The 27,296-nt window shown below is 39.5% G+C and overlaps 1 protein-coding gene across 1 annotated transcript in view; it reads left to right on the forward strand.

Moving 5' to 3' along the window:
• Positions 1-419: 419 nt before the first annotated feature.
• Positions 420-27,296, forward strand: part of LOC126379189 (putative fatty acyl-CoA reductase CG5065) — a 51,767-nt gene continuing 24,890 nt past the window's right edge. The window contains exon 1 of the mRNA XM_050027866.1: positions 420-771. The gene's annotated coding sequence lies outside the window, so the exon portion shown is untranslated. The remainder of the gene's footprint in view (positions 772-27,296) is intronic.

Here is a 27,296-nt window from a genome sequence, read left to right on the forward strand (position 1 = left end):
GTAGTTACCGGGACCAACTGCTTAACGTGCCTTCCGAAGCACGGATCATCCTACTTTCGGACAATCTGGTGTTCAGCCAGTAATGTCCTAACCAAACTAGATACCACAAAGTATTTTTTGTAATATGTCCCCACCGGGAATCGAACCCGAGACCTTCGGATCGTGAGTTTTTAAACTTATATTTTTTTACACAAAAAATAATTGTCGAAAAAGAACAGTAGTAAGTAGTAGATTTCATTGTAACTACTTAGTTAGGTTTAGACAGGAAAAATGATTTTCATTGTTAACCCCTCAACTACAACAATTTTCAAAACGCAACTGAACCGTTTCGTTTCGAAAGTAGTGCGAAATTGTGTTATCTGTGGCCGCACTTTGTTTGCCCAATAGCTGAACCTTGCCAAGACCTAGACAACCGGGTCTCCACTTCGCATGCGCGAGACTACCGCCCCTGCGATCCCGGCCACAAAATGGCCGACAACTAGAGCGTTCCGAATTGATTTTTTTTCCACCACAAATTATTTAACACTTCTCGCTACAGTTCCCAACGCGTCGCAATCTACAATAACAGCTAAAAATAATCGCCGTTCAAAAGTGCACGCGTCAAAAATAGTACGTTCAAATTATAACCTACAGACGAATAGTGATATAATTCGGTTCTTGTAAGGACTGTTACGGTATTTCTTTTATGTGTTAAATAATAAATGTGTCATCATTCTGCTTGGGCCGGTGGCTGCACAGAATCCATGGGGTCGCAAACAACAGAATTCAGAGGTAAGTGTTCACACCTTCAATCAATTTAAGAGTTTCAAATTAGTCTGACCTAAAATCTAGACTTAATGCAGTTAGACACACGACGCCGCGTAAAACGCTCGCGCTTTTTTTTAGAAAAAAGTTTTGCAATGTGAAAAATGATAAAAAAATTGTTGTAAATTCGCAAAAAATTACGAAATTTTTTTTTTGTATTTTAAAGCGTACTTAATGCGAATTTCAAGTGTTTTAAGTGTTCAGTGGTGGTTATAAAAATGCAATACCAATGACATAACATGTCATTAGTTATGTGACATATTAATCGGTCATTTAGGTTTTCCCCGAAATTCGGGAGTCCTTTCTCTGTCTCCTTCTCTCCTATTGCAGTCGTCTTTTTCGCGCACCATTCCTGAATGGGCTTTAGACATGCGCCGTGAATAAATGGGTGAATTTTTTTTGCCGTCTTTTTTATCGGGAGTTCATTTGTCGCTTATAAAGCGCGTGGACGTTTTAGGGTTAAGTACGGTTTAGGGTTAACTTATGATGTAATGTAGCTGTCATATCTACTTATAATAGTAATTAGGGTTGAAAAATATGGGTGTAACTGAAAAATATGGATGTAATTATTTAAAAATATGGGTGTAACTTAAAATAGTTTTAAAAATGTGATCGACTTTTTTGGGTAATTTATATTGTGGGATTACTTACTTACATAAATTGTTTAAGTTATACAGTAGTGTATCACGATTGGAGTAAGTGGAATTCCGTCTCTGCCTACCCCAATGGGAAATAGGCGTGATCTTTTGTTATGTACGGATTTTGCTAGGGTCGCCATTGTATTTTATACCAATTAGGTTTCTCCTTGAACACAATATGTAACAGGAAGACGTCTCAGTGGAAACTAGACTAAACCAAAATCAATGTAGTTAGTTGAGCTCAGAAGAGGGCTGTAGAACAGAATAAAAAAAATATAGAATAATAATAGTTGTTGTAAGTTTACGCGGTTATTATCATAATAAGGTTCTTACCACGTTTAAAATAGGGATATGAGACTCCCGATATTTCGACACTGTTGCAAGTGCCATGAAAAAAATATCAGGAGTCTCATATCCCTATTTTAAACGCGGTAAGAACCCGTTATTATGTGTTTTAATTATAGAAATAGTTTATTATAAAAGGACGCCACACAAAAACAAGACAATAACATCATTGTTTTAAGTTTAGGCGGTTATTATGTGTTTTTAATTATAATAATATCATTAAAAATTTTCATACAACAATTAAAAAAAGCAAGACGGATGTTTGTCGAAATGATCATAAGGTGGTGGTGGACGTCATGAGATAAAAGGGCCTCACTCAGCACAAGTCGCGGCGTGAACCACAAAACAGCCTTCCACAGTTCGTGACGTTCCAACTTTAATGAATTGAATATTCCCACTTTGGGAATATTCTCGGGAACGGTACATCAGTGGTCACAATAGCTATAATATAAGTACTAGTTTCGCTCCAGTGAAACCGAAAAAAAGAAGTTTCAACAAGTCCCAAAGTGGGAATATTCCCGTAACAAAAAAGTAAATATTCCCACTTTGGGAATATTCTCTGGAATGGCACATCAGTGGTCACAGTGGTTATAATATAAGTACTAGTTTCGCTCCAGTGAAACTGAAAAAAAGAAGTTACGGGAATATTCCCAAAGTGGGAATATTCCCGTAACAAAAAAGTAAATATTCCCACTTTGGGAATATTCTCTGGAATGGCACATCAGTGGTCACAATGGTTATAATATAAGTACTAGTTTCGCTCCAATGAAACCGAAAAAAAGAAGTTAGGTACCTCTTATTGTTTCCGTGGGAATGTTATATTGTACTTGGTAAAGGTACTCTTTAAGTCCGGCCAAGTAGTTAATGCTATAATTTTGTCTTTTTCAAAGAACGTCTAGAGCCCCGTGCAGAGGGTTTTTTGCAGCTTCTTTTCAACGGCTATACAGGGTGTGAGAAGCAGTAGTTTTAGGCGGATGAAACGTTCGTTATGTAAAAATTGAATATTTAATAAAGATATTTTTGAATTGGAATTTGCTATTTGCGGCAAATCTACAACAAGTCAAAACCCTTTCAACCGGTAAAGTAACCAGTTGATTATTCGTCAACTTATCCGGTAGGGTTACGCCTAGGGAAGGAATGCAATCCCGATCTCGCAGGATCCAGATCTCGCGAGATCTCGTCGAATTTTTCGGGATCCTAATATGACGAGATCCCATTCGAGATTGACGGGATTGGGCGAATTTCCTGAGTTAAAGTTTTTGTTTTGATTATGCTGATTTTCAAAGAAAACCTAACTATTTAGTTAGTAATATTGAAGAATGAAGGCTTTTGTTTTCTTTCTAAAAATATTTTGTTTAAGGGGAGTGTTAACGACATCCTCCTTGGTCGTCCTAAGTTTTTTTTAATATACATATTGTCATATTCGTTAAGTTCTGTTGTTTTAAAAATCAGCTTAAAATGTTTTTGCATTGTCTATATTTTTCACCTCACTGTCACAAACAAGCAGTTTTCGTCGTTTTCAGCCATCCTAACTTTTTTTTTTTATGAACTAGACAAAAATGTCCCGGAAATCTCGGAATCTCGCGGGATTGAAATTTCCAATCCCGCGGGATCTCGAATTTGCGAACTCGAGTCGGGATTGCGTTCTCTAGTTACGCCGTGAAACCATGGTTACATTACTAATCTAATTCCACATTATACCAAAACACGCAAACTTTTCAATGTTTAATTAACATAATTGAAAGTTATAAACGAAAGTCTATATAATGTGCTTACCTACCTACTAAATACGTCACCCTACGATTATACAGGGTATTAGTGACATCGTAACGAATACTGAGGGGGATGATTCGACCATAATTCATAATTCTATGATTAATATATTTTTTTAATTTTTGATGAGAAGTAACTTAACAACACAAACATAAGCTCACGACTATATCCAAATTGTGATTTTTGTGACCGGGATTCGAACCCGGGACCTCCGGATTGTGAGCCTAGCGCTCAACCATTGAACCATGGAGGAAGGGACTCTTATTGATGACTTGTGACCCTGCCCATTAGAATGATCATCTATATCAACTGAACACATGTTTTAGCATGTCACCTATTTATATGATAGACAATTGAGGACATCCTATTTATGAAAGGCCGTTGACCCGCAACGTGTGACACAGTTCATGGTGCCGGCAGCCGGTTCAAACGGTCCGGGTTCGCTATTTTAACAAATACGTAAGTGGGTACATAACATACATTAATCAAGTCAATCTTCTTCTTTCGTGTGGGTTGAGAGGTGGATTACCAACACCACCAACCCTGGTATCAGGGTTATTATTGAGCCGCCAAAGACCCCTGACATGGCTCATGTAACGACTACGTACTTACATCAGTAAGTAGTAACCAGGACCAACGGCTTAACGTGCCTTCCGAAGCACAGATCATAATTATAAAAAAAAAAACTTTCACGTGATAGTCACGTGTTTGGTCACAAAAACTGACCGAGTTTTTACGTTTGTATCTTGCGTGACTCATCCACTATCTCTCTTGATATCTACATTGGTCCAAGGGATTAGTTGCAAGCGGATAGTTCAGGTGTTATTTTTACCCGACTCCGGCCAAATGAAAAGGAGAGTTATGGGTTTGACCGCGATATGTGTAAGCACGTCTGTTCCCTTCTAACTCCTAAACCACTTATTGGAATTTAACAAATGAGGTGTCACTAGTAGCGTCTTGACTGTCCGGTGGTTATAGGCTATGTCACGGTAAATTGAATGTCGCGCCCTCTAGAGGAAGAAAAAAAAACATTTTTTTTCAATGGGTGTCAAATAAAAGAACTTACTTTTCATTATTTCGAACATGTGCATGCAAATAATAATAACTTTTACCACCGGGTTTGCTTATGTTAACTCGATAATTACGTTTAATTGATAACATAACTGCTCAGACATGTTCCGGATAGGTATCGGAAGCACGTTATCCTAATAAATAAGATTTACTAATATAAACCTAGTATTAAATAAACCTACTTAACCCTTTTTTTTAACGTTGGGAAATGCGTTACGCATGCCATGCCGCCCGGGGGGACGACGTGGTTATGTGGGATTCCGGGTGTCGCCAGCCGGTATACCCACTAAAACCCAAACCCAACGTTGTTCCTCCTTGCCGCCCTGTGGCGGGGATACGGGAACGCAATTGCACACAACCGCGTCCCCGCCGGGGGGGAAATAAATCTAACCTAACCTAACTTAAACATCACTTACTACCCATCTTAGTGCTCCAACTTTCTAAGTGGCCGTTGTTTTTAACAACTTGGTAATAAAATATTTCCAGGGACGCCTGTCATAATGTAGTGCGTGGTATAATTACTTAGTAATAAAGTCTAATTGTAGTTGCTATTGTAATAATTTTAGTTCCGATGGGGTTGCCATGTCTAGATGGATAAATACCTTAAAATAAATAAAAAAAAAATTGAAAAAAGAAACCTCACTATTCACAAGATTTTCAGACAAATATTTACCTGAATCATACTTTTAAGAGTGCGATTTCTCCGTAGTTAGGTTTTAGTTTTTATCCATTTGAGTATAGATATTTTTTCCCGGGCATATCAAAGTACTTATACGTTTTCTTCTTCTATCGTGTGGGTTGTCAGGTGGATTACCAACCTCATCAAACCTGGTGTCAGGGTTATTACTGAGCCGCCATAGGCCCCTGACATGACTCATGTACCGACTACGTACTTACTGAATTACGTCGTATACTGGCAGAGAGATAAGTGATGGCCCATCATAGTGGCCTGATCAAAATTGGCTGCAAGTTGTCTCTCCGTGACATGTGACACTGTCCACCCCGGTGGGAATTGCGGCCGATATGCAATAGGGATTGAGGAGCTCGGTGGCGCAGCGGTAAACGCGCTCGGTTTGCGATTGTTGAAGTTAAGCAACTTTCGCAAAGGCCGGTCATAGGATGGGTGACCACAAAAAAAAGTTTTCATCTCGAGCTCCTCCGTGCTTCGGAAGGCACGTTAAGCCGTTGGTCCCGGCTGCATTAGCAGTCGTTAATAACCACCAATCCGCACTGGGGCCGCGTGGTGGTTTAAGGCCCGATCTCCCTATCCATCCATGGGGAAGGCCCGTGCCCCAGCAGTGGGGACGTTAATGGGCTGGTGATGATGATGCGATAGGGATTTCGCGTGCGTGTTTATACTTTCTCGTCACATTAGTAACATTTTTCATGATTTTCATAACATTAGGCATCGTTAAAACCCCATTATCGCCAGTGTTGACGACAGACGCGATGAAAATATCTCACAATTATTTAAACTCACTATTCTTTTGGCTATGACATGTTTTTTTTGCTTATGCCTTGTTCACGTGTGACGAGAAAAGCGGCGAGAGATTACACTCGGGCGAGTTATCAATGTTATCAAAATGACTCTGTCCCCCCTGAGGCCGGGTTAAAACTACTTATTTACTTATATAAAAAAAAAAAATTGTATAATTTATTGTCGAACGTCTCATACCCGCGTAAAACTAAAAGGATATTTTTGAGTTTGATTTTGAGTTCTTATACAGATATTTTTAAGTTTGACTTTGAGTTCTTATACAGATGTTTTTGAGTTTGACTTTTGAGTTCTTATAAAACGTCTATCACTTGCACCATACAGTACTTAGTAGAACTCGAGTAAAACAGTCGTTATCGGTACGTACCGGCTAACGGTTTACTGTTGCGGTATCCGTACCGTTAATACGTCCAACTTGCGGTGTCGATAAAAGTGAAAGTTTTTTTTGGTACATAATTTATTTAATAAAGTGTACATTTTATTTTTTGTGAATGTTTTGTGAGAGTTTATTTATTTATTTGTATTTTTTGGTAAATTTAGTATTGTGTGTCGGGGTTTTTATGAAAATATGTAAGTAAGTCGTTCTTTAATTTTTATTTTAGATATTTTTTTAAATTACTTATTTAAAATTCTATAGGTACTTTTGCGATTGAAATTCCACTTGATATTAACACAGAATAATGAGCTGAATCATTTTTATGTAAGTAAGTAAGTAGCTGTTTAATTTTTATTTATTTATTTATTTATTTGTACACAATAAAACAAACACAAGAAACGTACAAAAAAAAATCAGATAGTACAGGCAAGCTTATCTCAATTTTTATTTTATTTTTTGACGAATAATGTCAAAAAATAAAATACTTAATAAATAAAAGAGGTAAGTAGGTACCGGCGTGCGTGTATGAAACGATTGATGAATGTGGAGGAAGCAAGAGAAGTGTGTCAGGATCAAAGCAAATGGAATTCCATAGTCTCTACTTACCAAGGTGGGAAATAGGCGTGAGTTTATGTATGTATGTAAGTAGGTACCTATCCATAATTTTAAAAATTATAACTTTAAAATTCATAGCATAAAAAGCAATAAATCTGCAAATCCATAATATTAACATATTATGTAGTTAATACCTGTCTCTAGACAGAGCATAGCATTAAAGATTTTACTATAATAGGTCGGTATGAATGAATTGAAAGAGTGGTAATGGTCTTCTTCTATCGTGTGGGTTGTGAGGTGAATTACCAACCTCATCAACCCTGGTGTCCTGGGTTACTATTGAGCCGCCAAAGGCCCCTGACATGACTCATATAACGACTACGTACTTAACCTAAACCAGCGAGCATGCGTGAAGACTTTGATGAGAGTGGAAGAAACGAAAGTGGTGTGACAGGATCGTAGTAAGTGGAATTCCGTGGTTTCTGCCTACTCCAATGTTAGTCATCATCATCATCATCAGCCCATTAACGTCCCCACTCCTGGGGCACGGGCCTTCCCTATGGATGGATAGGGAGACCGGGCCTTAAACCATCCCGCGGGCCTAGTGCGGATTGATGGTTATTAACGACTGCATTGACCAACCAACTGCTTAACGTGCCTTCCGAAGCACGGAGGAGCTCGAGATGAAAACTTTTTTTTTGTGGTCACCCATCCTATGACCGGCCTTTGCGAAAGTTGCTTAACTTCAACAAACGCAGACCGAGCGCGTTTACCGCTGCGCCACCGAGCTCTAATCAAATGTTAGTATGGAACTTTAATCAATGAAATCATTGCGCTATATATCTTTAGAGGCAACCCAGGTTTATATAATTTATTCATTATTTATTTATTTATTTACTTTTAGGAAGATTAACAGCTGAATAGTACAGTAAATGAAATATATTATCATGAGAATCGACAAACATAACACAGCATCACAGCATCAGGTGTAGTTATGTGTACTAATATACACGTCTCCTCGCCAGCCATGTTTACCTAAATCCCACATAGCCCGGAGCCCCGGAGCCCTGTGCCCAGCAGTGGGACGCATAAACGCTGTTATGTTATGTCATGTTGTGGTATGCGTAAACACGAGGACAAAACAGACGACCTCACATGATCTTTCGTGTTAATACCCTAAACTATAAAGAGTAATTAATTATCGAACAATTAAAACAATGCAAAGGGCAAGAAACTATATTTTTTCCTTGTTATACAGTAATGTAAATAAAGTTGCATTATAAGTACTATTATGATAATAAAGTTGCATTATAAAGAAACATCTAGAGCGACTAGCCGATCATCCGAATCCTCGCATCAGAGCTTATAGACCTCGTAAATGTGAAACGACTGAAGAGAAGCCATGTTGTATAAAGTGGGAGGCTGTGACGCTGGTTGTAGCTCCTGACACGTCATCTATCCACTCAACGAAACTGCTTATAGTCTAGAGGACTGATTGTAGTTTAAACCAAGAAAAAAAAAGTACTATTATGTACAGTCACGAGCATTAATATGTATACACTTTGGTACCATGTCATATTAACTTTTTGACAAATGTAACTAAGTCTCACTAAATGTCAAATATGTTAGTGCGACAGAGTCCTAAAGTAGGTAAAATCCTAAAGTATGTAACGCAGGGTATGTATGTAAGGGCCCTTTGCCGAGGGTTTTCTTGTAGCTTTTTTTTCTCCGGCTATAGGTACAGGTTGTGAGAAGCTGCAATAGTTTTAGGCGGATGAGACGTTCGTTATGTAAAAATTGTCGATTCAAAGTGTAACATATTTTTGAATTTGAATTTAACAGACAAAGACATTATGTTCTTGTTAACCATGGATGTGCCGTACTCTTTCCCAAAGTGAGAATGTTCCCGTTGTAAAAATATTGGTGCTAATTCCTGTAGACACCTCCTAATAGGCTACTTAGTTTCCAACTAGTCAAATCAGTTACCTTTTACTAAACGTCAAAACACGAAATTACTATGGAGTTAGTTTGAAAAAGCACACTGTGACGTCCATAGAAAAACCTTTATTTTTTCTTTTTAGGGAAAAATAGGGCAGTGGTTTCCCTCTTGTCTTCCGCCCCGCAGAACTCAGTCTGACGCGAGTTAGATAGCGCTCTGAGTAGACTATTTCAAAGCCGATGGACTCCTGTCCTCCGCCTCTGAATAGTACTGACAATTACTGCTGCCCTCTGTCAGGGTTCAGGTTATAGTCACTGTGACTTGCCTCTTCCGTCCTGCATTGCCGTACCGATGGCTTCCATCTCCTTTGCTACCGTTGAGGTCTTCACCCGTATCCCTGGGCAAGGGTTCTACATTAGACCTACGGAGTGTTAAAAATAAGTAAGTAAGTGAATTATTAAGTGTAAGCGGTATTACGTTGTTACATAGTGTTCCGGCCAAGTAGTTAATGCCATCTGCGGCAAATCTACAATAAGTCACGTTAAAAAAAAAGTTACATAATGGAAGAGTGCATTATCATTGCTATCTGATGATAACAGGTGACTCCGTTTGATAAACTTGGTGATAACATTTATCAAGACATACGCATCAATCAAAGCGTTTACTTGGAACAGATTTAGAATAAAAGTATGCCATAATCAATCTCTTTGTATCGTGTGGGTTGTGAGGTGGAGTACCAACCTCATCAACCCTGGTGTCAGGGTTACTATTGAGCCGCCAAAAGCCCCTAACATGGCTAATGTAACGAGTACTTACAACAGTAAGTAGTAACCGGGACCAACGACAATTTTTTTTAAAAAGCGTTCTTTCTTGTACTCTGGTCTCATCCGCCTAAAGGTTAGATATTATAGCTCTTTTAACATAAGTTCTGTGCCTTTTTACTTCTGGGATCGTTCCCGAAGTGCGGCATAGGTAACCACTGGTTGTTAGGTATGATTTTTTTTTTAGAAAAAAACGCAATTTAAAGAGATTTTTACCTTATTACATCATTGATGAAGAATACTCCCTAAATGCATAATTAACTTTTTTTTTTGACGTGACTTATTGTAGATTTGCCGCAGATGGCATTAACTACTTGGCCGGACAAATGGGGGGCGCTGAAGGCTCTCACCCGGTACATAATTAACCCGAATTTCACGATGATGCGTCAAGGTGGATTAGTCATACATACATACGTGTATGAGAGAGAAAGTATTAAGTCACGCAATGTGTACGGATAAAATGTCAAGAAAAGAAAGTTTCCACTATGTTTGTGCTCACAACCAAGCAATTCCCAACATGAATTGCGAACTGGGGGGGTTAAAGTGGCCACATCGATGCAATCCATCTATAAAAAGCAATATTGCTATTTGACATTTGCGCATATAAAAGTAAATGCGCAATGCACACCAATGTCAAATAGCAATATTGCTTTTTATAGATGGATTGCATCGATGTGGCCTCTGTGGTCTAGTGGTTAGAGCGTCGGGTTCACGATCTGGACGTCCAGGTTCGATTCCCGATGGGGGCATTGTCGAAATCACTTTGTGAGACTGTCTTTTGTTTGGTAAGGACATTGCAGGCTTGAATAACCTGATCGTCCGAAAAAGTAAGATGATTCCGTGCTTCGGAAGGCACGCTAAGCCGTTGGTCCCGGGCTACTAGCCCAAATACCTCCGCCAACCCGCAGAGGTGCAGCGTGGTGGAGTATGCTCCATACCCCCTCCGGTTGATTTAGGGGAGGCCCGTGCCCAGCACTGTGCTCCGAAAATTCAGAAAAAATAGTAATATTGCTATTTGACATTTCTTGACACTGCACTGCATTTCCTGACACACTTAGTTTTATATGAGCAAATGTCAAATCGCTGTTTTGTTTTTATAGGTGAATTACGCTTCAATTTCGCCTCTTTGAACCCCTGAATGTCGACAGTAAGTACATTATTTCGACGCGCAAAAATTGGAAAACACATAGTTAATTCGACAAGTTGCTTCGACAGGAAATTATTAGAAAACACACACCTTTCTCCGTTACTTCGAGTCGTTTATTTAAATATGTTTATCCTATTTGGGTGGGCAGAGACCAATAAATTCCAAACTTTCGCTTCATCCAAATCTTCCGCGCATTTTGTAGTGAATGTATTTCGATCAATGTAGATTAAAATTACATCAGTCCAAACATACATACATACACTCCTAAAGCCCACCGGGGTAAGCAGAGACTACGGTATTCCATTTGCTTCGATCCTGACACACTTCTCTTGCTTCCTCCACATTCATCAATCGTTTCATACACGCACGCCGGTTCGGAGTAGATCGTATTCAAGACAATCCCCAAATCGATCATCATAGCATCACGCCTGTCTTCGCGAAGGGGTAGGCAGAGGTATATAATCCCAAGAAATCCTGGAAATAACATGATATCAATTCACTATGCTTTTGTTATCCCTAGTTTGGTTATAGGACGTTACAGGCTGTTCACCTGATTGTCCGAAAGAAAGATGATCCGTGCTTCGGAAGGCACGTTAAGGCGTTGGTCCCGGTTACCTACTACTTACTGATGTAAGTTACCTAGTAGTCGTTACATGAGCCTTGTCAGGAGCCCTTGGCGGCTCAATAGTAACCCTGACACCAGGGTTGATGGGGTTGGTAATCCACCTCACAACCCACACGATAGAAGAAGACCATGCTTTGAACATGAATTCAAATTCACAAAGTTGAATTCAGTGGTTCAGAATCAGAGCCCCAGTTAGGATTCGAACCCGTGAGATTAAGATGTAAGTCACGCTCTGAACAGGGATAAGTATTACGAATTCAATTCCAATTTCCAAGTCATGAACTTACCTATTAGGTACCTACTTATATACTTAACATAATGTTTAAAATAATATTAAATTCAACTTATTTAAGCAGATTACACTACAATTTAGCAGATTAGTTATTTAAATCATAATATTAGTTTAACAAATTACTACCAGCTGGTATGTTATGTGATTTGAATAATAATAAATTTGCTACTTGCATAAGTCAAATTTAAATTCAAAAATATTTTTATTTAGTAGGTAACATAGAAGTATGTATGTATTTGTTTACATAACGAACGTCTGGTCCGCCTAAAACTACTGCAGCTTCTCACAACCTGTATAGCCGGGGAAAAGAAGCTGCAAGAAAAGTCAGGGTCCACAGAATACCAGTGTCGTGGTTCGCGCCGCGGCTTATGCTGAGTGAGGCCCTTTTATAAAGGATACCACCATTGTTGACCAGTCAAATTAAAAAAAAAAATATTCAAAAATATCTTTATTCAGTTGGTAACATAGTTACACTTTGAATCGTCAATTTTTACATAACGAACGTCTCATCCGCCTAAAACTACTGCAGCTTCTCACAACCTGTATAGCCGGGGAAAAGAAGCTGCAAGAAAAACCTCGGCACAGGGCCCTAGACGTTCTTTAAAAAAATAAATATACTTAAACATAAAATATTGGTATACAATTGAGTAATTTAGCTGCCTAATATCAGTTCTCAAAGAGTTAATCCCATGCATTCATATCTTCTAAATAATCACTAACTTTATAATAACCTTTTTTGTAAAGTTTTTGTTTAACTACTGTCTTAAAACAGTTGAAAGGCAAATTCTGAATGTCAATGGGCCAGTCCATACACTCAATCACAATTTGCCTTAATGTTTACTGTCTATTTATTTGTACACTCTTGTGTAAGTTGTTTTTATTACGTGTTTTGATTGTAAGTTATGTGTTATTCCGTGTTTCGTTTTTTTATCTGTTTCTGGTGGTGTCATTTATAATAAACGTTTCATTCTTTCTTTCTTTAAAAAAGTCTACCTATCTCCCTAAGTCATCCCGTTTTTCACAGGGTCCGGTTACCTAACCTAAAGATTTGACAGGTCCAGTTTTTTACAGAAGCGACTGCCTGTCTGACCTTCCAACTCGAAGGGAAAATCATGTTACGAGTACGTTAGTGACACCGTGACGAATACTAAGGGACATGATTCAGAGTTGATTTCAAATGGAATTTCCTGTCGGAAAATTAATGAAAATTCTTGTTTTTTATAATTATTTTCAGTTCTTTATTTTTGCGACGGAAAAATAATTCAACTTGATATCAACGCAGAATTATCGTCTCATCCCTCTAAAGTTTTCGTTACGATTTCACTAACACCCTGTATATTTTGTATGTATTATGCGTAGTTTTTACTGAAATGAATTATTCTTATATTCTTAAATCACTGCTTAATACCAGACGCATTCAAACCTATACAAATATTGTAAATGGAAAAGTATGAGTCTGTCTGTTTGGCAGTCTTTCACGGCAAAACGGAGTGATAAATTTACGTGATTTTAAGTAGTTGAAGGAATGGAGAGTGACATAGGCTGATAGGCTAAATTTCGTCTCTTTCTAACCTCCATTTACCTAAAATGGGGTGGTGGAAGTTTGTATAGAGCATTCCGCATTTGTCAAGGTAGAAAGCTAAATTTGATACATTACGAAAGGGGAACCCCGAATTTAACGCGAACGAAGCCGCGGGTAAAAGCTAGTCGTTTATAAAAAAAAAAACAAAATAAGTAGCACATATTTAAGTATATAAATTATTCTCTACAAGTAAAGGCAATTTCTATGCTATCCTCCTTGACTATGACGTCTGTCATCTTCACACTGAATACATAATAGGCTAGTATCCAACTAGTCAAATCAGTTATTTCTTACTAAACGTCAAAACATAATTTGTATGACAAAGCACACTGTGACGTCATAGAAAAACGTAATAAAATGTCGGACTAATTATTATGTTTTCTTGATCAAAATTCACAAATAAGTTAAAAAATAGGAAAGAAAAAAGTTTTCGTTAGTTTTAGATCTACCTAATTTAGTAATCAGAATTTCATAATTTATCTTGAGGACCTAGTCATCATCATTAATTTAAGAGCCGCGCTCTTTTCGGTGTAGCATTCTCCATTCTTGCCTATCAAAGACCAATTCCTTCACTTCCTTATAAGACACGACGTTCGCCTTCTCTTTAACCTGTTCTATGGAAGCTCTTCTTGGTCTTCTCCTTCTTCTCTTCTTGAGCCTAGTACACGACCCAATTCTCAAGTTGGGCTTTTTAATTAAGGTTTAGTTTAAGTGTTAATTGTATATAATTTATTTTATTTTGAGTTTTGTTTAAAAGTTTTAGTTTTATTTAATTTTATTATTGTTTTTGTTTCGTATTTTTGTTCTGTAACTGTTTTGTTTATGGTGTAAATAAAAAGTAAGTACTGCCAACATAATTTGTAGCAGTTTTTACGGTTGTGGCCGAACTGTGTGACATTAGAAACGTCGTGAGCCACTAACCGGTACTTGCTTTGGTACTTTCACCTGAGGTCAATGGCAAACGGACGACAATGTAAATAGGGCACTTAAGGCCAATGCGCACAGATGCGGTATCGCCAGTGATGAGCCGATCTAGTAAAAAGACGCAAAACATAAAAAGCATTATAACCTATTCCGATACATACTACTTAAACTTCTATCTATCTATCTATATCAGCCTAAATTTATATCCAGTTTTGGTCGTAGGCCTCTTCCATGTTTTGCCACTTCCGACGATCTTGGGCTATCGACATCCAGCCATATCCTGCGTGCCGTGTGATGTCGTCCTTCCATCTCATTGGTGGTCTTCCTCTCGGCCTTGTGAATGCTCGTGGGCGCCACTCCAACAATCTCCTGCTTACATATAATTATTTAGTAGATATACGGAAATTACAAAAATTATAACTTCTTCTTCTTATCGTGTGGGTTGTGAGGTGACGTACCAACCTCATCAACCCTGGTGTCAGGGTTACTATTGAGCCGCCAAAGGCCCCTGACATGACTCATGTAACGACTACTTACTTACATCAGTAAGTAGTAACCGGGACCAACGGCTTAACGTGCCTTCCGAAGCACGGATCATCTTACTTTCGGACAATCAGGTGATCAGCCTGTAATGTCCTAACCAAACTAGGGATCACAAAGTGATTTTTGTGATATGTCCCCACCGGGATTCGAACCCGGGGCCTCCGGATCGTGAGTCCAACGCTCAACCACTGGACCACAGAGGCCGTTATAACAATTAAAATTATAACAATTAAAATAGATAGCATTTATTATAACATTTGCAATAAACATAAGTATACTTAGTATCATAAAATTATACGGACTTTATTACCTAACCTTTAGGCAGATAAGGCCAGAGTACAAGGGAAAACAAATTGATAAAGAAAAGAAGCCAGGGTCCTTACTATTCAAGAGATTTTACAACGGGAACATTCACACTTTCGGAACATTTTGCACCGAAATAAAAGGAAATATTTACATGGCAAATGGCGGCGTTATCGCTTAAAGTGATTTCTTCCAGACAACCGTAAGGCGGGGGAATATGTAAGAATTCAAAGATCGCGCGTGCAAACCCTGGTGGTAACCTTGATTCGTTCACTACGTGGCCGGACAAATGGTGTTTTAAGATTTATAACTCAGACGAGAGGCGGGTTTCACGCCGACACTCAACTTTCTCTGGTAGATCAATAAAGATAGGTCAAGATCGGACATTGACCCCGTCCTTGTCGCACAGACTGCGACATGCGACAAATCAGGATAGATCACATAACATCATCACGTCTACATCCCCAAAATATTTGTTTATGTACAGTCATGAGCAATATAATGTACCCACTTAAGGACTCTGTCGCACTGACATATTTGACATTTAGTGAGACGTATAATTCAATTTGTCAAAAAAGTTAATGTGACATGGCACCAATGCTCGTGACGGTACACTATTTCTATTAAAGTAAGTAATTTGGTATTATATTATAATGTATGTACACCATTAACACATGTTTCTGGAACACGATGTTCGTGCGTCACCCAACAGGGTCCACATAATATCAGCAGCGTCGTGGTTCACGCCGCGACTTGTGCTGAGTGAGGCCCTTTTATCTCAGGACGTCCACCACCACCTATGATCATTTCGACAAACACCAGTCTTGCTTTTTTGTATTTGTTTCAGTGGAAATTTGATATTATGTTGTTGTCTTTTTTTTGTGTGTGGCGTCCTTTTATAATAAACTTTTTATTTATATTCTATTCTATAAAAGGTTGAGCAGCGGTGTACAGTATAATATTATTATACACACCCATTCCTCACCAGCTATGTTCAAGTCCCATGTAATAGGGGGCGAGCCATGCCATTAACAATACAATACAATACGATACGATACGATACGATACGATACGATACGATACGATACGATACGATACGATACGATACGATACGATACGATACGATACGATACGATACGATACGATACGATACGATACGATACGATACGATACGATACGATACGATACGATACGATACGATACGATACGATACGATACTATACGATACGATACGAGACGATACGATACGATACGATACGATACGATACGATACGATACGATACGATACGATACGATACGATACGATACGATACGATACGATACGATACTATACTATACGATACGATACGATACGATACGATACGATACGATACGATACGATACGATACGATACGATACGATACGATACGATACGATACGATACGATACGATACGATACGATACGATACGATACGATACGATACGATACGATACGATACGATACGATACGATACGATACGATACGATACGATACGATACGATACGATACGATACGATACGATACGATACGATACGATACGATACAACACAACACAACACAACACAATACAATACAATACAAAAACTCTTTATTGCACTTGAATCACATTAAAAATACATTAGTATTATAATTAAATTAACCATTAAATTAACCGGGCACAAATCTTGGAAACTACGTTGGCAATTATCTTTGATCAAAACATGAAATCAGACTCGTAAAGTTAACCTTTACGAGTTTGAATTTTACCTTTTATAGGTAAAAGGGTTTTACTACATAGGTACTTACCTATGCATACAGGGTGTTAGTGACACCTTACAGAATACTGAGGGGGACGGTTGAGCTCATGATTCTGAGTTAATATCTAGTGGAACAACACAACAAGAGCTCGGTGGCGCAGCGGTTAACGCGCTCGGTTTGCGATTGTTGAAGTTAAGCAACTTTCGCAAAGGCCGGTCATAGGATGGGTGACCACAAAAAAAAAGTTCTCATCTCGAGCTCCTCCGTGCTTCGGAAGGCACGTTAAGTCGTTGGTCCCGGTTGCATTTGCAGTCGTTAATAACCACCAATCCGCACTGGGCCCGCGTGGTGGTTTAAGGCCCGATCTCCCTATCCATCCATAGGGAAGGCCCGTGCCCCAGCAGTGGGGACGTTAATGGGCTGGTGATGATGATGACCTAGTGAAATGTTGTCCGTAAAAATATTATATAAAAATGACGTCTTGTGTATTATAACCTTCAGGGCAATAAGTCAAATATCGACTATCATGCAAGAAAAACCTTCCTTATCACAGGAAAGCTAAAAACCTTTGTATGATCGGCTATTTAGCAAAACATTACTTTTGTAGTAAGTATTATTATTCAGAGGCGGAGGACAGGAGTCCTAGTACGGCTTTGAAATAGACTACTCTAGGCGCCATCCCACTTGCGTCAGACAGAGTGCTGCGTAAAAGGGAAATCACTGCCCTATTTTTCCCTAAAAAGTAGCATGGAGAATGCTACACCGACAAGAGCGTGACTCTTATATTAGTGATGATGACTTGTATACAGAATCTTACGAAAAGTAATTATTGCAACCTAACACATAAAATATACATTGCCGGTAAAGTGTCTATAGAATTTGAGAAGCAGTAGAGCTATCGTAGTTATCTGTTTGCAGGAGTAGTAGTAAAAGAGAGTGGGGTTGAACAGGCGACAGCGGTTTTCATACAAAATGCGCGTTAGGGCCTTTCCAACATCTTTCTTCTGTTCCGTGGGTGTCGCTAACACCCTATATGTAACTTTCACCGTCTGGGATCAATATTTAGGGTCATAGGCGGCCGTTGACCTTATCTCCTTCGGTGCGTCCTTGACTATGAAACATTATCAATGTTACTGGCTCTCTTCGCGCTTACTATCTTTTGCGGGTAGTGTGTGATTGAGAAGTTTTTACTTCTCTTTCGGATTGAACCTAAAAATAGCTAGTAGGAATCCCAGATCAAACATAGCCGAGGTTTATCTTGCAGCTTCTTTTCTCGGGCTATACAGGTTGTGAGAAGCTGCAGTAGTTTTAGGCGGATGAGACGTTCATTATGTAAAATTGACGATTCAAAGTGTAACTATGTTATCTATTGAATAAAGATATTTTAAAATTTTGATAAATTATGACTAGGTATCTGATTAATAAATAAAGAAATATTGTTTTTTCTAAGTATTTAACTTATTTAAGTATTTATAAATTTGAATAAAAAAAACGCACGTAATAATAAGTTCTAGAAGGAAATATATTGACCAAATTGGAGATGTCCTGAGAAAAGATTCAGTACGATCTACTCTGAACCGGCGTGCGTGTATGAAGCGATTGATGAATGTAGAGGAAGCAAGAGAAGTGTGTCAGGATCTCTGCTTACCCCGGTGGGAAATAGGCGTGAGTTTGTAATAATAAGTCCGACATTTCATCACGTTTTCTATGACATCACAGTGTGCTTTTTGCACGAAGCGTTGGTCTGATAGAAAGCTCGAAGATGTACCTCTGACAACCTTATTGGGATGTATTCATGAGCTTATCATCATAAACTGGCGAGCATGCATGGAAAAAACATAGCCACTTTCTATGGAATTTGAGAAGCAGGAGCGCGCGCAGACTGTCGCTCGCACGGGGTAAAGCGGTATGAACGAGATTTTTGAGTCTCCTGTGTGTTCATAAAAGTTCAAATAATAGCACTTTTTTGACGTGACTTATTTTAGATTTACCGCAGATGGCATTAACTACTTGGCCGGACAAAAGGGGAGCGCTGAAGGCTTTCACCCGGTACAACGTTTAAGACAACAGGCCTGAGGGTGCCCAGTTGGGCGCGAACCTCGGCTCAGGGCGTCGTCTGAGACGAAAAATATTTGAAAGAATTAATCGACCCTAGCGGATCGATAGAGATAAGCGCTGATTGAGGGAACCCACACGATAGAAGAAGAAGATTTGTTATTTTTCCTTAGTAACCTATATTGCCTTACAAAAGTGCATGTTGAACTCGGGTTGAACTAAATATATCTAGTTACCAGGCGACCGTGTGTGGCTTATAATCGCATTATAGGTATTACGGGTAGACATGACATCATGACGTATTACATATGTAGCAGTTGCTGCCCACACTGTTAGGTGTCGCACTCGTTTATTGAAATTGCGGTGGGTGTTGGACTATTATTTTAGCTTCAAAACGTTTTTTCGATTCTGCTCCGCACCGCCCAAATCCCCTGGTAGTTGCGGCTTCCGAATATATCCCGCTTAGGGACGGTACTGAAAAGTATCGGCGTCCGAAAGACGTAATATACGATCCCGACGACCCGATTACTCTAGCCACAGAAGCGGCCAATCAGCTCGCGACATCAAACACTTCAGGACCCCGATACCGATCCCGCCGACGTGGTCGACGATTTCCCTCAATCAGCGCTTATCGCTATCGACCTATCAGGGTCGATTAATTCTTTCAAATATTTTTCCTCTCAGACGACGCCCTGAGCCGAGGTTCGCGCCCAACTGGGCACCCTCAGGCCTGGTGTCTTAAATGTTGTACAGGTTCGTTAGAGGATGGAAAGGCTCTAACGCGCATTTTACCCCACAACCCCACTCTCTTTTACTACTACTCCTGCAAACAGATAACTACGATAGCTCTACTGCTTCTCAAATTCCATAGCCACTTTACTGGCAATGTATATTTTATGTGATAGGCTGCGATTTTATCATTACTTTTCGTAAGATACTGCTTACAAAAGTTTTTTTTTTTGATAAATACTTAGCCGATGACACTAAGGTAAAAAAAAAGAAAAAAAAAGAAAAGAACAAAAAAACTTCTAAAAGAACTAAAATAAAAGAAAATAAAAGAACTTCTCATTAATAAATGTTACTAAAGCACTAGTGAATACCTTAATGATACTGATGTTACTATTTGAAAAGCTTCCTCCTCTCTTTTAAACTTCTATTTTGTTGTGCCCGAAAGGGTCTTGTGAAACTCATACATGTAACTTACAAAGTTGTACACCATCATAGTATGCAAATAAAGAATATTGAATATTTAAGGTTTTAGCATTCCTGTGATAAGGTGGAATCTCCTTGCATGATAGTCGATATTTGATTATTTGCTATGCAGATTAAAATGCACAAAACGACCTTTTAATATACTATCGCGGAGCTCCGTGGGTCGTAGTTTGCGGACGAGTGGAGTGCAAAGGTGAAGTATGAACTATTAGAATTCTTGTATGGCGCGCGTTTCGCGCTCACTTGACCCTTCCAATCACTTTCTTCTATTCCGTGCTCTGACGACACCTGTCGGTATAGTCGTGAAGTTATGTTTTCCTTCCGTTATTACCCCGACGCTACGTAGCAAGATTCCGTCTGGAGCAGATAATCCTATGGCGATATTATGACATTGGCTATCCGGGATTTAGAGGCCGAACTATCGTAAAAAAACCCCCCAAAATAACGCGAGATTACTAGTAATAGATGATCCGTGCTTCGGAAGGCACATTAAGCCGTTGGTCCCGGTTACAACTTACTGATGTAAGTTAGTAGTCGTTACATGAGCCATGTCAGGGGGCTTTGGCGGCTCAATAGTAACCCTGACACGAGGGTTGGTAGGGTTGGTAATTCACCTCACAACCCACACGATAGAAGAACACTAAAAGTATCTTCATACATAAGATTACGCCTATTTCCCGTTGGGGTAGGCAGAGCCCACGGAATTCCACTTACGATCCTGACACTCCACTCTCGTCTTCCACTCTCATTAAAAACTTCATGATCATGGGCTTGCAAAAGTGTTGAAATATCGGGACTGTCATAAATCCCTGATTAACGCAGTAAGAACCCGGTATTATGTGTTTTAATTATCTATTAGTATAATAAATTTTTGACGATCTATAAATGCGAACTCCTTTCGAAAAAGTTCAGTAGCTGGTTGAACGACAAGAAAAGTAAAAAATCATTTGACGACCAATTTTAGGTTATTTACATGATCTGTCAGTCGAGCTATTTTCACGATATCTGAGTTTATCAATGAAATAAAGCCGTGGATCTGATATATATTGATGTATTGAGGTACAGTCGATTTCATATATGTGTTATGGTGCGATGAAAATGATGTGTCCAAGGTCAAAGTTCAAGAATTTCGGTTGAGCACAAAGCGTGGCCTGACGTTTTGCTTTCCAGCAGAACGGGATAATTTTTTTATACAAAAACTGTGGTAAGACCTCTTTTTTCTTGTACAAAATGAAACATAACTGTGTCTCATAAGTTACTAAAGGAAATTATTTGAAAATATTAACATATTTCAAGTCGATTCTAACACAAACCTGACCATAATTTAACACAGTGAAACCTCTAAAGCTCAAACGTTTATCGAATTATTAAAACTAAAAAGACCAACTCGATTTCAATTGATTTAATCGAAGATTTGAGGCTATGAATATCTTACTTTTTATAATTATTGTTAGGTGCCTACTTATTACTTATTTTTTTATTGATGGTAGCCCAGTTGGCTAACTCAAATGGGATTGGGCTGGACATGTTTGTCGCATGCACCCTGAGCGCTGGGCACGGATCGTCACGCATTGGGTGCCTCATGACGGGTACAGGCGTCATGGTAGACCTCGAAAGAGATGGCGTGACGACTTGGACGCTTGCCGGAGGGACTGGCCGGAATACGCGCAGGACCGCGAAAAATGGAAGGAGAAAGGGGAGGCCTCTGCCCAGCAGTGGGATCTTGTAGGATAGATTAGATTAGCCCAGTTGGCAGAACGCTTTGACTCACACTATGAGGTCACAAGTTCGAATCTCAGCTCGGACGTAAACGAATGATTTTCGATTTTGTTTTTGAATTAATGTTTGGATCTCAGCGGTGAAGGAAAACAACGTGAGGAAACCCACGTTCCCGAGAAATGCATTTCGTTGAGACTGGTTTAGATGAGACAAACAGTCCACGCGCTCTCTCTTACTCCTTAGCGGCTTACAGCCGTTTAAGACTAAAGTAAGACTCAGAGGGGGTGAGGTAAATATAGCTCGGCGCCCGATACGAATTAGTGCGGGGCGGAGAGTGTCCGTTCTATACGCAGTATTATTCTTTATTGTATGCTAGTCATTCTTACCGTGTTCTGCCTAACACGTAAGTGCGAGCGAGATGCAGTTCGCCCGCTCTCCCCCCTCCCTCCTTAACGTCTTCACCCTCACTCCGTTACTCCTTAGCGGCTTACGCCCATTTAAGACTAAAGTAAGGCCCAGAGGGGGTGAGGTAGGCGCCCGATACGAATTGTCGCGGGGCGGGGAGTTACCGTTCTATACGTAGTATAATTCTTTATTTTATGGCATCTTCTTCTTATCGTGTGGGTTGTGAGGTGGAATACCAGCCTCATCAAACCTGGTGTCAGGGTTATGATTGAGCCGCCAAAGGCCCCTGATATGGCTCATGTAACGATTACTCACTTACATCAGTAAGTAGTAACCAGGACCAACGGCTTAACGTGCCTTCCGGAGCACGAATCATCTTATTTTATGGCTACTCAGATGTTCTACAAGCCGAAAATAGACCGAAGTATTGATTATTCTGCTGTGGGATGACTGTTTTAGGGTATGTTAAAGTTCACACAAGCGATATCGGGAACAACTCGGCACATAAGTTCTAATAAACATAAGTTCACGCCCACCAACCCGCAGTGGAGCAGCGTGGTGGAGTATGCTCCATACCCCCTCCGGTTGATTGAGGGGAGGCCTGTGCCCAGCAGTGGGACGTATATAGGCTGTTTATGTTATATCCCAATGAAGAACTTTCTAGGCTACGTACACCGAAAACAATATAGATTGCGTTGTACAGTTTTAACGTCATAATTAAATTACTTACCTATTTTCTCATTACTCGGGTACATAATTCCAAAATACAATGTAATGGCAGAAGCATAATATATAAAAATATATATTATCATCATCATCAGCCCATTAACGTCCCCACTGCTGGGGCACGTGCCTTCCTTATGGATGGATAGGGAGATCGGGCCTTAAACCACCACGCGGGCCCAGTACGGATTGATGGTTATTAACGACTGCTAATGCAGCCGCGACCAACGGCTTAGCGTGCCTTCCGAAGCACGGAAGAGCTCGAGATGAAAACTTTTTTTTTGGTCACCCATCCTATGACCGGCTTTTACGAAAGTTGCTTAACTTCAACAATCGCAGACCGAGCGCGTTAACCGCTGCGCCACCGAGCTCCTCTATATAAATAATTGTTGCTTGATATTTGGATCGCATATTATATAGAATTATGTTGCTACCTATATTGCTTCTTATTATTTTGATCAGAATTGTGTCTGGGTGTGATAAAAAGGTTCATCATTTTTCTTCTCTTCTTCTATAGTGTGGGTTGTGAGGTGGTGTACCAACCCCATCAACCCTGGCGTCAGGGTTACTATTGAGCCGCCAAAGGCCCCTGACATGGCTCATGTAACGACTATTTACTTATCAGTAAGTAGTAACCGGGACCAACGGCTTAACGTGCCTTCCGAAGCACGGATCATCTTAATCTCGGACAATCAGGGGAGCAGCCTGTAATGTCCTTAACAAACTAGGGAAGTCATTTTTGTGATATGTCCTCACCGGGGATCGAACCCAGGACCTCCGATCGTGAGCCCAACGCTCAACCACCGGACCACGGAGGTCGTTAGGGTCTGAATCATCCCTCTAAGTATTCGTTACGATATCACTAACATATACAGGTATATGTTTTGTAACCTTTCTATTAAACATAAAATTATAATTTCGTTGAAGATCTGTGCCCACAAGTGAGACAGAGATGTGGTGTAAAAGACGATATAGTGACTAAGATTGAGAAGGGAACGTTATGTTGGTTTGGACACGTAGAGCGGGTGAAGGATAATAGAATTGCGAATGCGGTATATAAAGCGAAATTTGATGGTAGAGCTGACAGAGGAAGACCTAGAAGGACTAACATTGATCAAATTAAACCAGCGTGCGTGTATGAAGCGCTTGATGAATGTGGAGGAAGCAAGAGAAGTGTGTCAGGATCGAAGCAAATGGAATTCCGTAGTCTCTGCTTACCCCGGTGGGAAATAGGCGTGTGTTTATGTATGTATGTAAGTGGGACAATGTAGATAAGATTAATTGTAACTTGGTCATGCCTTAATTTTATTATTTTTATCAAAATTTATTTTACTTTATCATTATCAAGATAAGAATTGGTTACTTCAGTGATGTTATAAATAAATAAAAACTTATCGCTTATAAGTTATACTATGTTTATTCGCGGGTTTGCTTACATGAATAAACAACTAATCAAAATTAAACCAAAGGCATAGAATAAGGAATAATACTACGTATAGAACGGCAACTCTCCGCTCCCCACCAGCGGCTGGGCTAGGTTTACCTCACCCCCTCGGTCTTACTTTAGTCTTCAATCGTATGGGCGTCAGACGTCACACACACAGATGCGCGTGTACTATAACGTCAATGTGTAGTGACTGTGTAAAACCAGGTTTCTTATATGAAGTGTCCGGGGTGTGCAAAAGGTCAATGTGTTTGTTATTTCGACGAGTGGGTAAATATAATACACCTCTGCCTACCCCTTCGGGGATACGGGCGTGGTCTGTGGGCGTGACGCTTTGTGAAGTTATGTGTTTTTTTTAATGTTTATGTTTTACCATATTATGCTTAATGCACTCCTTGCATCAGCACCAGAGTGTGATCTGTTTGTGAGTGAGTGGACGTATGTGTGTCGCGAGTGTCTGAGGTTCTGCGAGATGATGAATGATGTGTGAAAATTAAATATGTTTTTATATTGTTTACACCTAATTTTCAAAATGTTTAATTATATTATTGTTTATATTTAAATTTTCACGGCGCATTGGCGCCTCTGCACTGTAAAGTCGTGAAATGTAAATAAATAAATAAATAAATTATGCGTCATCGATACTTTCGTTCACAATATACCTATGAGATAACGAACATCACGCCCTGGGGTTCAAACCGGCACCCCCCGTTTGACAAGCAAGCCGGTGTGTGCCGTGACCACAGTGACTGGTGATACCCCCCACCCCCTCATGGGTTGTTAGTGACATTGTAACGAATACTAAGGGAGATGATTCAGACCATGATTCTGAGTTGATATCAAGTGGAATTTTCCATCGCAAAATTTATGATCTGTTTTAGTATTTTTTAATTTCTCTGTCAATTCAATGTTAATGAAAACATTGAGGAATGATTCAGATCATGATTCTGAGTTGGTATCAAGTGGCATGTATTTTATTATTAGCATTTTCCATGCTACTTTTTTTAGGGAAAAATAGGGCAGCAAGAGGGAAACCTCTTGTCTTCTGCCCCGCAGTACTCTGATGCAAGTGGGATGGCGCCCAGAGTAGTCTATACAAAGCCATACTAGGACTCCTGCCCTCCGCCTCTGAATATGTATATACTTAATGTATAATGCAATACAAAAACGCGTACATATAAACCATCATCATCATCAATTTAAGAGCCACGCTCTTGTCGGTGTAGCATTTTCCATTCCAGTCTATCAAAGGCCAATTCCTTGACTTCCCTATAAGACACGACGTTAACCTTTTCTTTAATCTGTTCCATGTAAGCTCTTCTTGGTCTTCCCCTTCCTCTCTTTCCTTCTAGCTTTCCTTCTATGATGTTTTTAATGAATTTTAATGAATGATGTTTATCGTCGTGTCTTATTAGGTGTCCAATCATCTTGCCTCTTCTGTCCTCAATAATTCTCAGTATTTGTCTCTTTTCCCTTACTCTTACTAGCACTTCCTCATTTGTAACCCTTTCTGTCCAACTTATACATATAAACACAACACTAAATAAAAACAATTACTAAAATAACAAGAAGTGCAATCGGCAACCTTATATATTTTTTTTTGTATATATTGATGCAAAGGGGTAAATGACTTGTATTTCTCTGAACAGAATGATTTATGTTTATTTTTTTGCATGACTAAAAGATAATCAGTGGATATGACGCGATTACACACTTACCCGCGTTACATTATCATTGTAAGGAAGCATGAGATAATTGTTTGTTAAAATACGAGACTGTACTTAATAAGTATGTTCAATAAGGGGCTTTCCAAGCTACGTTCTTAAAAATATAATAGATGGCGCTGTACTGTAATTCATAATTACGGGATCACACAGAAATACACACTCACACACACACACACACAAACACACACACACATAGACACTCCTCCTAACTTATACACATACATACATACATAAACTCACGCCCGTAATCCCTAATGGGGTGGGCAGAGCCACAAGTAATCAAAGACGACTTGCAGCCACTGTTGATACGATGTCGTAAGCTGGATATGATGAACCTTGCCATCTGCGGCAAATCTACAATAAGTCACGTCAAAAAAAAACCTTTTTTTTTAACAAATTGGGAGCACTGAGAGCTATCGCCCGGTACAACGTTTAAGACAACAGGCCTGAGGGTGCCCAGTTGGGCGCGAACCTCGGCTCAGGGCGTCGTCTGAGACGAAAAATATTTGAAAGAATTAATCGACCCTAGCGGGTCGATAGCAATAAGCGCTGATTGAGGGAAATCGTCGACCACGCCGGCGGGGTCGGTATCGGGGTCCTGAAGTGTTTGGTGTCGCGAGCTTATTGGCTGCCGGTAAATGACCCTTGTTATCACTTCCCGGCACAACACATCTTCCACCCGTATCTATAATTCTGATCAAAATAAAGAGAAGCTATATAGGTAGCAACATTATTCTATACAATAGTGAGATCCAAATATCTAGCAACAATTTTCCTGTACACAAAGGTTGCCTGGAAGAAATTGCTGCATGATCAATAAGGCCGCCTGTTGTGTTTTTCTGTGTATGATGTCCTTATCTCTGTATTTTGTGTCCATTGTGCTCAATAAAGTATTTTATCGATCTATCAATTATTAATATATGCTTCTGCCACTACATTATAATTATGTACCCGGGCAATAAGGAAACAGGTCGCACCCTTCGTGGAAAAACGCAGTAAGTTGATTTTATCAACTTTTCAGG

The sequence above is a fragment of the Pectinophora gossypiella genome, chromosome 28, assembly GCF_024362695.1.
Source record: "Pectinophora gossypiella chromosome 28, ilPecGoss1.1, whole genome shotgun sequence".
NCBI classification, from domain to species: Eukaryota; Metazoa; Arthropoda; class Insecta; order Lepidoptera; family Gelechiidae; genus Pectinophora; species Pectinophora gossypiella.